Raw genomic sequence first — 18,753 nt, 5'->3', positions numbered from 1 at the left:
TCCTTCCGGCACGGCTGAGGGTAAATATGTGAAATTCACAGACTGAGAGGAGAAGCATTCACGGATGTTCATACTGTAACCAAGGTTTCAAACCTTAAATTAAGTTTATTGTCGTTATGTTAATAATTGTACCTACTGTGTATGGTATAAGATATTCAAGATTATGAGTTATTGTGACAGTGAGTGTCAGTGAATACATACCGCTAAAATCGTGGCCCTCAGTTAGCTGAAGAGCAGTTGTATCTCATCACTTCTCTACATATTTTATAAGTTTTGTGAGATAATTTGGCTGAGTGTCGTGCATCCTTACAACCGTTGTCCCGCACTGCACCTCTAGGGGTTCACGCACCAGTTTGAGAAACACTGCTCTAGATCACGCCATGCTCCGATGTGTGATACTTTGTTGTGTAGCGACAGAGTTTATAAGATTGAAAATACAATCGCACTCAGGCTCGGCAGTACACCTCAGAACTCACCTGTAACACGTGTATATTGGTGTCAGACTGTTATCACTTGAGTATGATCGTCAAGTATGTTTAATATCACTGATCAGTCGATTGTGTTTTGTTACTCGATAAGAATGGCGTTATATATATGTCCATTTTCTGTGGCGAAAATTCGTAAATTATGTTCTTCATTTAAGAATGGTTGTTTGTTATCACATGTGTATAAAGGTGGAATACCTAGAGCTGTTGCCTTAAACCCTAGGAGTCAGCTTCGTAAAAGTCAGGTCTGGAAATACTTCTCTTTTTAATAACAGTTCACTGCAAGGTCAGGTCAAGAATGCATGTGGTCCCCGTAAAGGCCATAATATATAATTCCGACTATTATTCCAGAACACAGACATATAACAGCTGAGTCACATACGAGTATGTCTCTCACAGTCATAGAGACACCTGGCTATACTTCTCACTCCCCAAATACATACATAGGTTGTTAGCGCTCATGTATTTGTTAATATATGACAGAGTTGAAAATATTAAGCCAGATAGAATCCCACTCTGGCTCCACGAGTCTAACAAGTGATGGACTGCACCAGCCAAAGCTGCCTCCCGAAAGATGGGAATGCTGTACAGATGCCGTAGCTACTTCACTCCTGAGCAGTTGCTCCAAGTATATAAGGGATTCATTCGTCCTAACTTGGAGTACTGCTCTCATATCTGGGGTGGCTCTTCTTCTGTCCAACTATTAGATTGGGTGGAATCAAAGGCATTTCGTCTTATTAACTCTCCTCCTTTAGTCGACAGTCTCTCTTCCCTTTCTCTTCGCCGCAATGTTGCTTCACTCTCTCTCTTTTACAGATACTTTAACGGGCAATGTTCGGTGGATTTGGCATCCTGTGTACCGCCGGCAAGGCCGTGGGCTCGTATCACACGTCTTGCCCGCGGTGCCCACTGTATCTCTGTGGATGTCGGTCACACGAGAATAACCCGTTATAGTACCTCCTTCTTTCCTCACACAGCCAAACTGTGGAATGCTCTGCCGTCTTCTGTGTTTCCATACTTATACAATCCGTCCCACTTTAAAAAGCTGGTTTTCCGGCATCTTAGTAGTGTAGATTAACACAATATAACCTTTTTGTTCTCAATTTTCAATTTCAATCTGTTCTTTTTTTTCGCCCCCCAGGCCCCGTTGTGGGTCGTTTGACCTGTGCCCTGGTGGACTAATTCCCGTAAAAAAAAAAGCTTTAATAGTCAGTTCTTCAGCAAAGGTCAGCTAAAGAGATGGTTACCGGAACCAACAGGGTAACATTTGTCTGCCTGACTAAAACTAAACTTTGTGGTGTAGAGATGAGGAAACCACGTGATGACATTGTCTAAAGTGTGTACAATTAGTATACGGCGGCCTTTTCCAGCTGGCCGACTTTCTATCTCGGGAACTATGTCAACAAATCTAACAAATATGTTTCCAAATCGTTTGGACAAATTATAAACCTGATTTAAGAATAATAGACCAAAATGACCGATTATAATGTCAAAAATTCTATATGTAGTAAGTTGAAGTAGTGGTAGTAGTACGGTCGGCCAGTGGAAGGTTTGCCCTCCCAATGCGTGTGTGGCTCTTCCTATGACGTCGATCACGCCATGGTGTGCAAGAAAGGGGGCTTCATATGCATGAGGCATGACGAAGTAAGGGATCTCACAGCAAATATGTTGAAGGAAATCTGCCGGGATGTCATGGTGGAACCGACCCTCCTTCCATTGGATGGTGAGATCTTCCAACATTGGACTTCAAACACATCTAACGAAGCCCGTGTTGACGTCAGTGCTCGAGGATTCTGGACGCGGGGACAGCGAGCTTTCTTCGACATCAGGATTTTTTATCCCATGGCCGCATGTCACCGTAACCTAGCTCTCGATGCTGCACACAGGAGGAACGAGAACGACAAGAGAAGGGCATATGGAGAGAGAATTCAAAACGTTGATCAAGGCAGCTTCACTCCTCTAGTGTTCACAACCTCTGGTGGGATGGGACCAAGTGCAAGATGTTTCTACGCCAGACTCGCGGAGGTGATCTCCGAACAGAAGCAGCAGCCCAGAAGTTATGTTACAGCCTGGATGAGATGTCGACTGTCTTTCTCTCTCCTTCGGTCGGCTTTGCTCTGCCTCAGGGGAACGAGAGCTTCTGCCCCAACTCCGACAACTGCTGCAGATATTGACTATGAGGCAACAGTCACTGAATGCCGCATAGATCTGCGGCTCAACTAATTCAACGTAGATAGGATAGCTACTTATGTATTAGGATATTTAATATTAAGGTAATAAAATGGCGGCGAAGGTGTGGCTATTGGAGGAGGCTGGAGGCCACGTTAAAAAAAAGTAGTAGTAGTAGTAGTAGTAGAGTGTGTGTGTGTGTGTGTAGTAGTAGTAGTAGTAGTAGTAGTGTGTGTGTGTGTGTGTGTGTAAGTGTGTGTGTGTGTGTGTGTGTGTGTGTGTGTGTGTGTGTGTGTGTGTGCGTGTGTAAGTGTGTGTGTGTGTGTGTGAGTGAGCACGATTCAGGTTCATCTTCTCCAAAAAAAATACAAAATATTCTTATATACTCTTTTATTGCGTGAGTTTTCATAAACTACATCTCGTAAACGTCAGAAGGTAGTTATCAACAAAGAGGTTTCATAATCGCGTTTACTTATTCAATATTTAAGGAGTAATTTTTTATGACCTCAGCTGTATAAGTCAAAGGTCACGCAGTAGTTATTCAATATTCATTATGATGGTCGTTGAAAAATAAACAATAAACTATCAATAAATAACAGTAAATGAATGTTAACTTTGATATCAGTTTATATAATGTGAGAGAGTAGACTGTATCAACATGGGCTGGCGAACTAAATATTGACCAACTACCACCTTGAGTACGATGACTATATCTCTTGAGTACAGTTTTATTGTACTCAAGTGGGATTAACCATCATATTCAAAGGGATAAGACATCACGCATAAGAGATTAAATATTGTACTCAGGGGGTTAAGTCGTCGTACTCAGGGGTAAAGATATCTTACTCAATGGGCAGATTTAAAGTACTCAAAGAGACAGGTGGGCGAGTACACTGACAGAGGAACACGGAGACTTGGACGGAGGAACACACGGACGAATACACGAACGGACGAATACACGAACGGACGAATACACAGGACAAACACAAGGGAGGATGAATGGTGTCTTCTAGTTACAATCTTCTCTGTTTTACATTTCCCCACTCCCCCCTTCTTAATTAAAAAAAAACCACCCAATTTTATTCAACTTTAATCGTTTATTTGCATATCTTTAGTTTTTATGTGTCCTTGTCTCACGGAACTGAAGAAACACTATTAGGTCACCAATTACTCTCATGAGTCACCTGTGCTGTACGACTGGTCATGATGCGGCGATGCAAAAAAAAAAAAAAAAATATAGGTGTGGTACCAAGGTGTAAAATTGTTATGAGTTTGATAGCCAAGTAAAATCTTTGAGTGTGGTAAATAATATTGTAATGGGTGTAGTAGCCCAAAAAAATTATGGGTGTGATAGCAAAGATATAAAAAAAATATGTGCGTGGTAGTCAAAATGTATAATTGTAATAGGTGTGGTAGCCAAAATGTACAATCGTAATGGGTGTGGTAGTCAAAATGTACAATTGTAATGGGTGTGGTGGCCAAAATGTACAATTGTAATGGGTGTGGTAGCCAAGAGGTAAAATTGTAATGGGTGTGGTCGCCAAGATGTAGTACGTGGAGGTGGTGTTATTGAACTTAATTTAACCACATCTAAATAACGGAGAGAGAGAGAGAGAGAGAGACGGCAACACCCTTATTATCTTAACGACTCAAAGATTAATAAAACTCTTGTATTTAACCCATAATAATATTCGTATATCATCGGTGAAGTCATTATGTTCAGTAGTAATTATCAGTAAAGTAAATCACTCAGCATTTGATAACTAAACCAAGACTCAAGTTGGTATTGGAAACATTAATAATTGGCAGGTATCCTGTAAGCTATGTTTAACGCGCGCGCGCACACACACACACACCACTAATTCTCTGAAAATGAACCATAACATTTAAGTTCTGTCCGGTGTTTTGTTACTCCAGGTGTATCAACAACAAAGGTTTTTATCACCGTCCTCTGTCCTAGGTTTTACAATACACAGACAAAAACTCACTGGTTAGGTTAGGTTAGGTTAAGTTAGGTTAAGTTAGGTTAGGTTCCGCCTTTGCAAAACCTTTGAGAGGATGGTTCTCGGTAAACTTTTAATACAGAATCAGAGAATACATGTCCCCTTACATAAATGGCTTTACCCATGGTAAAAGTGTACATAATTGCATTTCCACATTTCTAACTATGCTTTGGGATGAAAGTCTCAGATACACCACATTTAATGATCTAAAAGCTGCATTTGAAATTGTCAATAAGCAACTTTTATTGTACTAACTAGCCAAAATGGATATAGGAGGGAGGCTGTTACACTGGATAAGTGGTTACCTCACCAACAGAAGGGCTGCTGCACTGTTTCAGGGTTACAAAAGTGAAGTCAAAGATATGCAACTTGGCACCCCTCAAGAGGGAGTACTTAGTCCCTCTTTATTCAATGTTCTTATGAACACACTATTAAAGTCAATCCGAAACAGCCCCAGTAATATTACCGTTAGCTATGCTGTTGACATTCTTATACATAATAAAACTCGGTGATATGCAGACCACCCTGAACCATGTACAGTCAGCCTGTGAAACCTTGGTCTCATTATCACCACAAAGAAAACTATTCAACTAACAAGCCGGTAACCGCAAACGTGGCCCATCAAAGTTTAAGACAGGTAGCAACACCTTTGACTATGCCTCCTCTTTTAAATATATCGGTATCCCGATCTCCTGTGCCTCACCTGCCATACAACAGCTAACCCGCCAATGTACTGATAGGTTCAAACCCCTTAAATGTGTAGCGGGACACAACCCACATTGTGGCGCTAATATCAGAATTGCCAAATCAATGTACGAGTACAGTACCAAGGCTATATAAGATCTCTGATATATTACCACGCACCAGCCCTGGTCCTTCTTGACGGGAAAGACATTGACAAGATAAAAAAAAATGCAAAATAAAGCTCTGAGAATTATCCTAGGCTGTTCCACCATCAATAAGTACTCTATATGAGGAAAAAACTAGGCATACAAAGCGTCAAAGATAGACTAATTGAAGCCAACCTCATGATAGCCCTGAGGCTTTTGCTTGGTTAGCTTGTGGTTAATTATATACGAGACAATTCGCAAAAATAAAGAGAGAAAAAAGTGAGAAGAATAACATTCACAAGTAACGTTTATGGCTGCTAAAGATTTCATGTCTTGGAGTTGATGGCAAAAAGCAGTTTATCTTTTTAGAAAGTTCCCTGATAGTTCAAGGGTTTAACTCACCGGTAAAAAAAAATTACCTCGCTGACGGTATCGTAAGTAAGTTCTGCTTATTAGAACATAAGAACATAAGAAAATAAGGAGTCTGCAATAGGCCGGTTGGCCTGTGCATGGCAGCTCCTGTCGAGAGTTACTACCGCTCTCTATCATCCATGAATCTATCTAGCTTCCTTTTGAAACTTTCCAGAGTTCCCGCACTTACTACAAAGTTGCTAAGCTTGTTCCACTCGTCCACCACCCTATTTATGAACCAGTTTCTTCCTATCTTCCTCCTAAACCTATCCAACTTGAATCCGTTGCTCCGAGTCCTATCCTGCTCGGATATTATAAGAACTTTATCTATATCCCCTTTATTGATTCCTTTCACCCACTTAAATACTTCTATCATATCTCCCCGCACTCTTCATCTTTCTAGGGAATGCAAGTTAAGTTTCTTTAACCTATCCTGATATGGAAGGTTTCTAAGTCCCGGAATCATTTTAGTCATTCTTCGCTTCACGGACTCTAGTGAATTTATATCCATTCTATAATTGGGGCACCAGAACTGAACCGCATAATCGAGGTGCGGCCTGACTAGCGCAAGATATAGTTGCAATAAGACCTCTGCACTCTTGTTACTTACACTTCTAGATATAAAACCCAATACTCTGTTTGCCAGAGTACAGCTGAATTAAACCTATTACCATAGTTAAATGTAATACGCTTGATCAAATGTAAATAATGAATTGAATGTACTGTAATCAGGAAAACTAACTATAAATGTATTAGATTAAATCCTTCGTTATTTTGCATTACGTTTTCTGATTTGTATCACATTTGAGAGCACAACAGTAGTGGGGGGAGTAACAGTAGTGGGGGGCGTAACAGTAGTGGGGATAGTAACAGTAGTGGGGATAGTAACAGTAGTGGGGATAGTAACGGTAGTGGGGGCAGTAACGGTAGTGGGGGGTAATATTGACACTAACGGTAGTACTGATATATTGATAATGAAACAGTTTATTTAGCCAGAAAAATACATACACAGAGTGGATAATAATAACAATATTAACATGGCTGAGCCAGTTGGGAACCTAAGCTCTTTTGAAGGCACTTGATACTGTATACTGTAAATTTATCTCAAGGAAATATTATGTAACATTTAGTATCATCTGGATTAGTACACGTAACTTGGTGGTAGTAAGAACATACCACGATTATCACTTCATTTTTATTTATTTTATTTATCTTATTTTTTTTTACATTTATATTAGAGTATATACATATTTTACAGTGGAATTGATATCTGTGTTGTATTAAGGTGGAACAAGTGGAGAGAAGGTGTCAGTATCATGTCTTGTCGGCAAATATGATAATTGCAATGGTAATTTCTATCTATCTACACGACAATTTCTGATATAATGGTTTTGGTGATACAATAAAGGTAGCAATATAAAGTAGGTATTACAAGAAATATTAATACTTAGACAATAGATATATTTAAAGAGATGATTTAAAGGAAGGGAGCATAGTCTTTGCTCGGATGGGTGGGGGTAAGTTGTTCCACACCTTCCCATCGTGATATTTTGTGGAGGTCTGGGACTGAGAGGAGCGCATGGGGGTGGTCTTAGTAACTCTGGGTGTCTTAAGTTGTATCTCTGATTATTCCGGCACTGGAAATGATTGTTGTCAATAAAGTGATTGACAGATTTGTAAACAAAGAGGGCGCAGCAGTAGGTGTTAATATCCTCGAATTTTAATATTTTCAATTTAGCAAAATGTTCGTTAGTGTGATCAGTGTTTTTAAAGTAGGTCATTGTCCGTACAACTCTCTTCTGTGCAGTAATCATGGGTTGTGTTTCCGTAGAGCCAGAGGTCCCCCCATAGTGTGTGACAGTGTATCAAGTGTTGATAAACAAGATCATAATATATTTCTTTCATTGCTGCAGGAGTGAGTGACTGTCGAGTGTGATACATGATACTGTACTGTTTACTGACTTTACTGTGAATGGCTTTTATGTGGTTTCTCCAGTTAAGTTTCTCACCAACAATAACTCCGAGGAATTTAGTATTTTGTTCTCATTTGAGGACTGTATTACCAGGTACAAGGGGTCCAAATCTGGGGTAAGTTTTACCTTCTGTGAAAGATTGTGTAGTGGGTTTAAAGTCAGGAATATTGATACTGATTAAGGAACAGCAAAAACTCAGGTTCAGTGAGGTGTGAAAAGAAAGTTATAATAGTGGCGGGGTAACGTACTCACAAGTGCTACAACAAACAGAATTAAGATGACTGGTGCTGTTGAGGGTGATTCCCAGTTTGGGTGGGAGGGGCGCCTGTCGCTTGGTTATGAAAGTTGTTGTTTCCCATTGCAGAGGGTGGGCGTGTAGTGCCCGAGTTGGCCGGCAGGCGGGGACTCCACAGGTGATAAGACAGGATACGGGCTGTTACTGCAAGCAGCCCTTATACAGTATGTAGGGTACGAAGATGGTGCAGATGAGAGGCCCAGAAGGAGGTTGGAGTGTGTGAAGGGAGTTTGTTTATGTATAATTATAATCACCTGACTCAGCCATAGCTGAACAGCCAGGGGGCCAGGCTATCGGGTGGGCATTTCAGTGTAGCTACCCAATTCTTAGAGGCAACACCTACCCTGGCTTCTCTCTAGACTTTCAACACGTAAGTTTAACTAGTACTTATTGTGTACACAGGTAGACTGTGTCCATTACATCATTTATCAGTGTGACAATATAGAAATATGGCAAATTGAGTACTCATTGTAAGTGTTAAGAGTAGACTAATTACATAGCCATGATTGTTATGTAAATATATATTGGATTAAACATTTATGTAGGAGTGCCTATGTATGACTTATTTGAAATACTAAATGAATTGTTTTCAACAGGTTTGACCTAATTATAATGTTCGTGTACGACGTGAGAAGTATTATTCACCCTTTAACCGCCCGGATGGCGGTTATACTGGCAGTATGGGTCCCCTCTGAGGGAGGGGGGTTCTTGTGGGTGCTGAGGGGGGGGGCTGGTACAGCAGGTGGGTGAGAGTGGGGTGTCCACTTTCCTGAGTCCCTCACAATAAGTGTTTTATGGCTGAACGTCACGTGTTTGCCATGTTTCTTGGCTTCTTTAAACTTGCCCATTTGCTGTAGACGGGGGTTTAGTCATACCTAGGCATAGGTCCTCGTTGACGAAGATAGTAGTGCCTTTTAGCTTACTGCTCTGGTAAAAGACTGTCACGGACAGAGGGGGATGAGAATTTTGTTATGATGTCGCGGGGGGTAGTGGTGTTGGTAAAAGTAAGAGCAGTAGCACCGGCGGTGGCAGCACCTGAGGCCTGATGTGGGTCGATTACCTGTGCCCGGGCTGGACTATTTTCCCGTAAAAAAAAAACTTTATAAATGCAACCAATTGTGTTGTTGGGGGAGTTCTGAACATTACTAAGAAATCTTTTTATAGAACTGATCCCAAGCCTACCCATGACCAAAAGAATCTCTTAGTATTACCATTTCACAAAAATTTCTCTCAAATTCCTTTACAACTAAAAACCTGGAACGTCAAAGTTTCAAAAGGAGGCTAGATAGATTCATGGATGATAGAGAGTGGTAGTAACTCTCGACAGGAGCTGCCATACACAGGCCAACCGGCCTATTGCAGACTTCTTATTTTTATGTTCTTATTTAAAAACTCATGCACTGTTAAACAAATGTTAATCAAGAACTCCCCCAACAACACAATTGGTTGCATTTATAAAGTTCCTTGCAAGGAATGTAATATGTTTTACTTAGGCCCGGCAGGTAAAGATCTTGTAACTAGACTTAAACAACATAAATATAGTGTTAGGACAGGCCAGGAATCCAATGCTCTGTGTGTTCATCTGAGGGATAATAAGCATTGCATTGACTGGGATAATGCCTCCTCAATATTACCTTGTAATTCAATTGACAGTAGGAACATTATAGAAACTAGTCTCATTAAACATACCGAAGCAGTCCACATGAATTTGAGTAATGGCATGTACAAACTGGACAATTTTGTAATTAAGAAGATTTGTAACCAGGTGAGAAGGTTGGGTCACCTTACCCTCTGACCTGACTACCGACCGTTGCTGTGCTTTTTAAAGATTATTAGGGTCATTACCTAATACCTGACCATTGTGGACCTGATCTCACCCTCCCCTGTGTCTGTGCACCTTGTTTTGTACTTCTTAGTCTGCACTCACCCCTGAAGATGTGAATTACACGAAAGCGCTTGGGAACTTCGTGTTTTCTTCTTTCCTTGTGGTTATCAGCATATATATATATATATATATATATATATATATATATATATATATATATATATATATATATATATATATATATATATATATATATATATATATATATATATATGTATATATAAGAACATAAGAATGGAGGAAACTGCAGCGGGCCTATTGGCCCGTACTGGGCAGTCCCGTTTACACCCAACCCCTATTGCTCATATAAGCATCCAACCTATGTTTGAAGCTATTCAGCGTATTCGAGTTAATGGTGATATTTGGTAACTTGTTCCATTCATCCACAACTCTGTTTCCAAACCAGTGTTTACCTATTTCACGCCTAAATCTAAATTTAAAACCATTGTTACGAGTTCGCTCCTGGCTGGATAGTTTGAGTACCTTTGTAATGTCCCCTTTGTTTAGCCCTGACTTCCACTTATACACCTCTATGAGGTCGCCCCTCGCTCTACGTCTCTCGAGGGAGTGCAAATTAAGGTGCTTTAACCTGTCTCTATACTCAAGGTTCCTAATGGCCGGGATTAGTCTTCATTCTCCTCTGAATTCTTTCCAAGGATTCTATATCCATTCTGTAACACGGTGACCAGAACCGAACTGCGTAATCCAGGTGTGGTCTCACAAGAGCAAGATACAGTTTTAGGATGACCTCGCTAGTCTTGTAACTAACACTCCTTTGTATGAACCCAAGGATTCGAACCCACGGCCCACGAGCCTCCACAATGAAAACGTGGATAAGATAAATCTTGATAAAATCACACGGGAAAAGGGAAACAACGGAGCACCTTAGCTTTCGTCTTTATTCAAGACATCTTCAGAGGCAACTGGATTACATGGATAGAGAGAAGCTTAAATATACAGGGTGACCTTATTAAACATGGAGGCAGATCATAATGATGTCATCCACTAATCCCCACACCAACACACACGTAGAGGAGCTTAAGAGAAGAGGGCGACGTGACTAGTCAGGTCAGGTCAAAAATAAGGGACCCACTAAATAAGAAACATAAGAAAACATAAGAAAATAAGGAGTCTGCAATAGGCCCGTTGGCCTGTGCATGGCAGCTCCTGTCGAGAGTTACTACCACTCTCTATCATCCATGAATCTATCTAGCCTCCTTTTGAAACTTTCCAGCGTTCCAGCACTTTCTACAAAGTTGCTAAGCTTGTTCCACTCGTCCACCACCCTATTTGTGAACCAGTTTCTTCCTATCTCCCCCCTAAACCTAAACTTATCCAACTTGAATCCGTTGCTCCGAGTCCTATCCTGCTCGGATATTATAAGAACTTTATCTATATCCCCTTTATTGATTCCTTTCACCCACTTAAATACTTCTATCATATCTCCCCGCACTCTTCGTCTTTCTAGGGAATGCAAGTTAAGTTTCTTTAACCTATCCTGATATGGAAGGTTTCTAAGTCCCGGAATCATTTTTGTCATTCTTCGCTGCACCGACTCTAGTGAATTTATATCCATTCTATAATAGGGGCACCAGAACTGAACCGCATAATCGAGGTGCGGCCTGACTAGCGCAAGACATAGTTGTAATAAGACCTCTGCACTCTTGTTACTTACACTTCTAGATATAAAACCCAATACTCTGTTTGCCTTATTTCGAACATTAACGCACTGTTTTCTAGGCCGTAGGTCCGGGCTTACAAGTACCCCTAGGTCTCTTTCACAAGCCGACGTCTCTAGGTTGATGTTGTTAAGGCTGTATACATTATAAGTATTTGTTCTTCCAATATTAAGTACGCTGCACTTGCTGGTGTTGAATTTCATTTGCCATTTTTCAGACCACCCCTGCAGTTTATTTAGATCCTCCTGTAATGCATTTGCATCCTGCCCTGAATTAATTTGCCGCCCTATTTTGGTGTCATCCGCAAACTTGCTTATGTCACTGCTGATCCCAGTATCTAAATCGTTTATGTAGATTATGAACAAGAGTGGGCCTAGTACTGACCCCTGGGGAACTCCACTGGTTAAACGGCCCCACTCAGATTTAACACCATCTACGCTGACCCTATGCGTTCTATCGGTGAGCCATGATTTATCCAATTTAAGACTTTCCCCTCGATACCATGAGCCTTAATTTTTCTCAGAAGCCTCTGATGCGGTACTCTGTCAAATGCTTTGCTAAAGTCTAAGTAAATAACATCGTAATTTTCGTACCTCCCTGTTTGATAGCTGCCTACTACCTATATACTGTAACAACGTATTATAGCAACAGATCTCAAATTTCACTGAACACACTTATGCAACTTTACACAGAGTTATTAACGAAATGGCCATCGCTAACAACTCTGAAGGAGTGTAATGATAAGGACGGTTGTGTTTGGTCATGCGCATCTTGGTCATGCACGAATTAACAACTCACTGTGTTGGACTGAAGCTGCTCCAGAACGTCTTTTTTTATTATAAATGATGACTAAGTGAAATAGCAAAACGTGGTATTTCATCTGATTCATTTATACACGTAAAAACTTCATATACCATCAAACAATAGCATTTTATTCTTTCTTTTTCCGTTGCCAGTTAAATATACATAATAATGTAACGCTCTCAATAACTATTAAGTCCATTTAAACTCAATTACATCCAGTCAATAAAAAGTATCTTGTTTACCGGTCATTGAGATGATTTCTTTATACTGTCATATAATTATACAGTACAAATGTTACATAAAAATCGGTGGATAAACTAATTTTTGTATTAAGTGAGCGAGTGTTTACCCGTACTCCGGGATAAGTGACGTCATTGCCAACGTTCCAGTTTATTATACACAATAAATTTTCACATAAATTAGCTTATCATTAAATTTCACAATCAGTGAAGTGTAATAAAGCTTTGATGTTATATTTCAGCAGGTCTAGTCCGATGTATTAGTTGTATTTTGTTATCCTGGTATATTCACAACCTGATATTTGTTATCTGTTTTATGTATGCCGGAGATGACTGTATTTTCCCTGCAATTTTTCCAATAATTGGAGCTAGTTAAAGGCAATAATGGTGTGTAGGAACAACAACCAGTGGTGTGGCCTGTTATGTTGACCATGAGCAGCTCAGACTCAAGTTAACTCATCGATGGTAAGTAATAAGTAAGACCAGATACACCACCGAATAAATACCTGTGTTTACTTTTTATTTTACTTAAACATCCCACAACTGCATTTGTACAATTCCACCATTGACATATGTTCAGCAGCTCACAGGCCCAAGGAACATTTTATAGAGACTTGAGGTGGGAGTTGTGAGGGCATTAACACCACTTGCTGGGTGGAGTACTGTTCCTGGGGTCTCTTTCCAGCACCACACACACACTGTCTCCTTTGCACACGCCCACCTTGGATAGTATTACACGACGGAGGTATGGGAAAAGGGGCGGTTGTAAGGTTGGAGGCGGCGATGGGCGGGTCTGTAACAACAGTTTGGGAAAGAATGCAACAAAACAGAGATTGAGGTACTCGTATCAGCGATGTTGTGTCGTGTATTTTTTTTTAAGGTACTTCCATAAGAACATAAGAATGGAGGAAACTGCAGCGGGTCTATTGGCCCACACTGGGCAGTCCCGTTTACACCCAACCCCTATTGCTCATATAAGCATCCAACCTATCTTTGAAGCTATTCAGCGTATTCGAGTTAATGATGATATTTGGTAACTTGTTCCATTCATCCACTACTCTGTTTCCAAACCATTGTTTACCTATTTCACGCCTAAATCTAAATTTGTCTAATTTAAAACCATTGTTACGAGTTCGCTCCTGGTTTGATAGTTTGAGTACCTTTGTAATGTCCCCTTTGTTTAGCCCTGCCTTCCACTTATACACCTCTATCAGGTCGCCGCTCGCTCTACGTCTCTCGAGGGAGTGCAAATAAAGATGCTTTAACCTGTCTCTATACTCAAGGTACCTAATGCCCGGGATTAGTCTTGTCATTCTCCTCTGAATTCTTTCCAAGGATTCTATATCCATTCTGTAATACGGTGACCAGAACTGAACTGCGTAATCCAGGTGTGGTCTCACAAGAGCAAGATACAGTTTTAGGATGACCTAACTAGTCTTGTAACTAACACTCCTTTGTATGAACCCAAGTACTTTATTAGCCTTGTTACGAGCAAAAACACATTGTTTACTTGGCTTAAGGTTCCTACTTATCATTACTCCTAAATCTCTCTCGCAGTCGGATTTCTCTATGGCATCGTTGTTCATCTGGTATCTGGTTTCCCTGTTTACATCTCCTATACTGAGTACTTTACATTTGTCCACGTTGAATTTCATCTGCCATTTTTCAGACCATTCGAAAAATTTGTTTAGATCTTCCTGTAGTTTTGTGGAGTCCTCGTCAGATTTAATAACACATCCTATTTTAGTGTCATCAGCAAATTTGCTTATGTTGCTGTCAATGTCGATATCTATGTCGTTTATGTATATAATAAATAATGATGGTCCAAGTACTGAGCCTTGGGGAACTCCACTTGTGACGTTGCTCCAATGGGACTTAGTGCCATTAATGCTCACTCCCTGTTTCCTGTCCTGTAACCACGCCCTAATCCATTTAAGGATATTACCATTGATGCCATGTGCTTCTACTTTTCTAATTAGTCTTTCGTGGGGGGACTCTGTCGAAAGCTTTGCTAAAGTCGAGATATACCACATCATAATTGTGCCCCTCGTCCACCGATTCGAAAACTGATGAAAAGAATGTTAATAGATTAGTTAGACATGAACGTCCGCTTGTGAAGCCATGCTGGGAATCATTGATCAATCTGTGCTTCTCCAGGTGATTTCGAATAGAGTTTGAAATGATTGCTTCCAGTAATTTGCCTACTATTGATATTAGACTGATTGGGCGATAGTTAGAGGATAGTGATCTATCCCCCTTCTTGAAAATCGGTATTATATTCGCTATCTTCCAGGATTCTGGTACTACACCTGTTTTTAAGGACATGTTAAACAACTTTGCTAAGGGCATACTAAGCTCTTCCTTACATTCCTTTAATACTCTGGCAAATATCTCATCGGGACCAGGTGACTTATTAGGCTTTAGTTTGTCTATTTGCTTACTAACATCGTTACTAGTCACTAATATCTCGCTTAATTTGTTTTCTTCACTATCTCTGAATAAAGTCGATGCCCCGGGTATCATGTTTAAATTTTCGGTGGTGAAAACTGTTGAAAAATATTTATTCAAATTATTGCTCATTTCTCTGTCGTTATCAGTGAGCTCGCCGGTGTCTGACCGTATTGGTCCAATCTTTTCTCGTGTTTTAGTTTGATACATTTGGTAGAATCCTTGTTTGTTCTTCACCTGTGGCTTCGCAAAAGAGCAAAATTTATTCTCTAAAACAACGTCATATCAACAATAGTTATGTGACAGACAGCCCGTGGGGATGTGGAAGTCTGCCTGCATGACTGTTACTTTTATCTTCTTCGCTGTTGTACTAAACGCCACCACCCACGAACGATAACATTCATTCTCATTATCACTTCACGCAGACGGTATTATTTGACCAGTCACTTTACAAAAATTTGTGTAATGTTCTCTTGGATTGTAATATTTTTTTGGGTATCGCCAGAGGGAGTTGGCAAACATCACGGCCATGAACTGCCTTACACCTGTGTGAGGCGCGGTAGTGGAGGTCAAGTGGCAGGACAGCCACGGTGCACCTGGCAGGTATTGTCAAGGAGACTCACACACGTTGTCACTGTGCCAACAACTAGTGTGAATTTCTCTAACACACGTGTTGGTCAACAAAGAGTAATACACAATCAACCGCGATTAACCCGCCATAAGAGTTCATAACTATATCTTGAACTTCTTAAATGTGTTAATATTTTACGTGGTTGAGGACTGAGTTGAACAATATGAACCGGGTATAGGTGTGTAAGCTGGGTCACTTTATAGTCTCAAAACAGGAATAAATAATCGCAACAGAAAAAATTACCAAATTTTTAAAACAGTTTTTAGAACATAGAACAAGTTGAGGCGCAGTGAGTAACGGTGATGTGGTTCTTGATAATATAATTTTCCTTACACGCCGGTAAAACCTTAAACTCAAGCGCGTGCGGAGGCGGTAATTCCTAAGGAAAATTAACAATAACAATAATCTTATTTCCTGTGACCAATAATGTATGCTGCGAACGTTTGGTCAACAAAACAAGAAAGTTTACCAGAGTTGCTTCAGTAATGTTTGTGGGTTAAGATACCAAGCCCAGCTCCCTTGTGGTCGTGTGAGCCACAGCCTGATGTATCACCCTCGACATCCAATCTTCCAGCCTCATGTATTTGACGATCGCTTTCGGGAGAAGGAGGATGCTGACGTCCACAGAGTCAAGCCATTCGGTTTCCCATTACTCAAGCTCTCGTTTGCTCGTTACTCGGGGCAGGGAGGAAGAGGAGAGGCTAGACGCTGCTGTTTTCCTGACCGGCTGCCACAACTCCTGAGCCATATAATATTTTTGTAAACACACCACTTGTCTGTCATTTAGTGTATTAGCAGTGTGATCATCAAACACCATAACGAGCGGCTAAATTATGTGTATACTCCCGAGAAGATATCAGTAAGAACTAATCAAAGCGAATATCAGTGGTTCTGAATTGTCAAGACACTGATCTCTAACTTTCTGCTGGTCTCCTCCACAGCAACATCCCCGCTGCAGTCCACCGAGGTCTTCTGCATTCATCCAACACACTTTTGTGCTCTGTGTAAGTCTGAATAAGTCTATTCTGGTTCTCTCAATTTGATCTTAAACTTTGCCCATAAGAAATAACTTCATCCCTTCACTCTCATCTCTTTAAATATAGACACGATAAAACTACTTTACTTGTGCAAGAACCAGTGATGTAGGTCTCGAAACCCCTCTTTCAAGGCTCGGTCTCGGCCACCCTTGGTTTCGAATCTTTGGTCGAGACTTTTCGAAACCACAAATTTATTTATTAATTCTAAAATCTATTGGGAGGGTGATCAATTGATCAAGTTTGGGATCAGAGGTGAGAGTTTCCTCACCTCAAGAGAGTCTGGGAAAGGGTCTCGGCGAATGTTTGTGTGTATGTGTGTGTGTGTGTATGTGTGTGTATGTGTGTGTGTGTGTGTATGTGTGTGTGTGTGTGTGTGTGTGTGTGTGTGTAATATAGACTTTAACCTGTTATAATGAGGATAGGAGACTTAATTAAACTTCATAGATACCTGTACAGTATATGTAAAAACCTGCATAGAAGCTTCCAAGTTTTAGCATCATTTTGAGATGTGTAATGAAGCTTAGTAAGATCACTAGAAGAATATCCTCCCACCCCCACCTCCCTCCGGTGCTGTCTGAAGGCGGGGAGAGATTCTTCAGGTGATCCGCTTGAAGAATGAAGGTTAACGAAGAGAATGAAAATATAAATAAAAGAATAAAAGAATAGCCAAAACAATATTACTTTTTTTTCTGATTTGAAGGAGCAAGAAAACTTATGCAACAATGTGGAAGATCATTTACTCATCTTCACCTTGAGGCCAGGAGTATCATGAAAAACCCACCTCTGACACATATCTTTTGTTATTGTTTTAGTTCTGGTCAGGCAATAAGGAATGTGTAGTGATTATTTGGTTTATTATTACTGTTTTATTTTTCAACAGCTCAGAACTAAAAATCATAAAGTCTCCAGCATAATGACTACAATTTGACATACGTACTCCTATATAAGTACTGTACTCCGATATACGTACTGTACTCCTATATACGTACTGTACTCCTATATACGTACTGTACTCCTATATACGTACTGTACTCCTATATACGTACTGTACTCCTATATACGTACTGTACTCCTATATACGTACTGTACTCCTATATACGTACTGTACTCCTATATACTTACTGTACTCTTATATACGTACTCCTATATCGTGTTCCTGGTTTTAAAGTGTAAACAAGATGGTGTGATTCTACCAAGAGTACTAGACACAACCCCAGACCCCGAGACACAACCCCAGGCAGACACAACTGAACCCCAAGACACAACCCCCCAGACTCAGGAACACAACCCAAGAGCAGGAGAATACGGCCCAGACCCAACATACAACCCCTGGGCCAGAGACAAACCCCAGAACCAGGGCACAACCCCCAGGCAGGAACCACAGCCCCCAGACCCAGAATCACAGCCTTCCCCAGACCCAGAGACACAACCCCAGACTCAGAGGCACAACCCCCAGACCCAGGGGCACAACCCCAGACCCAGGAACACAACCCCAGACCCAGAGACACAACCCCCAGACCCAGAGACACAACCCCCAGACCCAGAAGTACAACCCCCAGACCCAAGACACAACCCCAGACTCAGAGACACAACCCAGACCCAGAGACACAACCCCAGACCCAGAGACCTGCCCCAGACCCAGGAGACACAACTCTGGAGCCAGAGACACAACCCCAGACACAGGAACCACAACCCCAGACCCAGGGCACAACCCCAGACCCAGAGATACAACCCCCAGACCCAGGGCACAGCCTGAACAGCCCAGGGCAACCCCCAGACCAGAGACACAACCCCAGAGACTCAGGAGCACAACCCCAGACTCCAGAGACACAACCCCAGACAGATATACAACTCCAGACCCAAA

The sequence above is a fragment of the Homarus americanus genome, unplaced genomic scaffold (assembly GCF_018991925.1).
Source record: "Homarus americanus isolate GMGI-L3 unplaced genomic scaffold, GMGI_Hamer_2.0 scaffold5198, whole genome shotgun sequence".
Classification (NCBI taxonomy): domain Eukaryota; kingdom Metazoa; phylum Arthropoda; class Malacostraca; order Decapoda; family Nephropidae; genus Homarus; species Homarus americanus.
The sequence above is the reverse complement of the archived record's forward strand: the minus strand, read 5'-3'. Positions refer to the sequence as shown.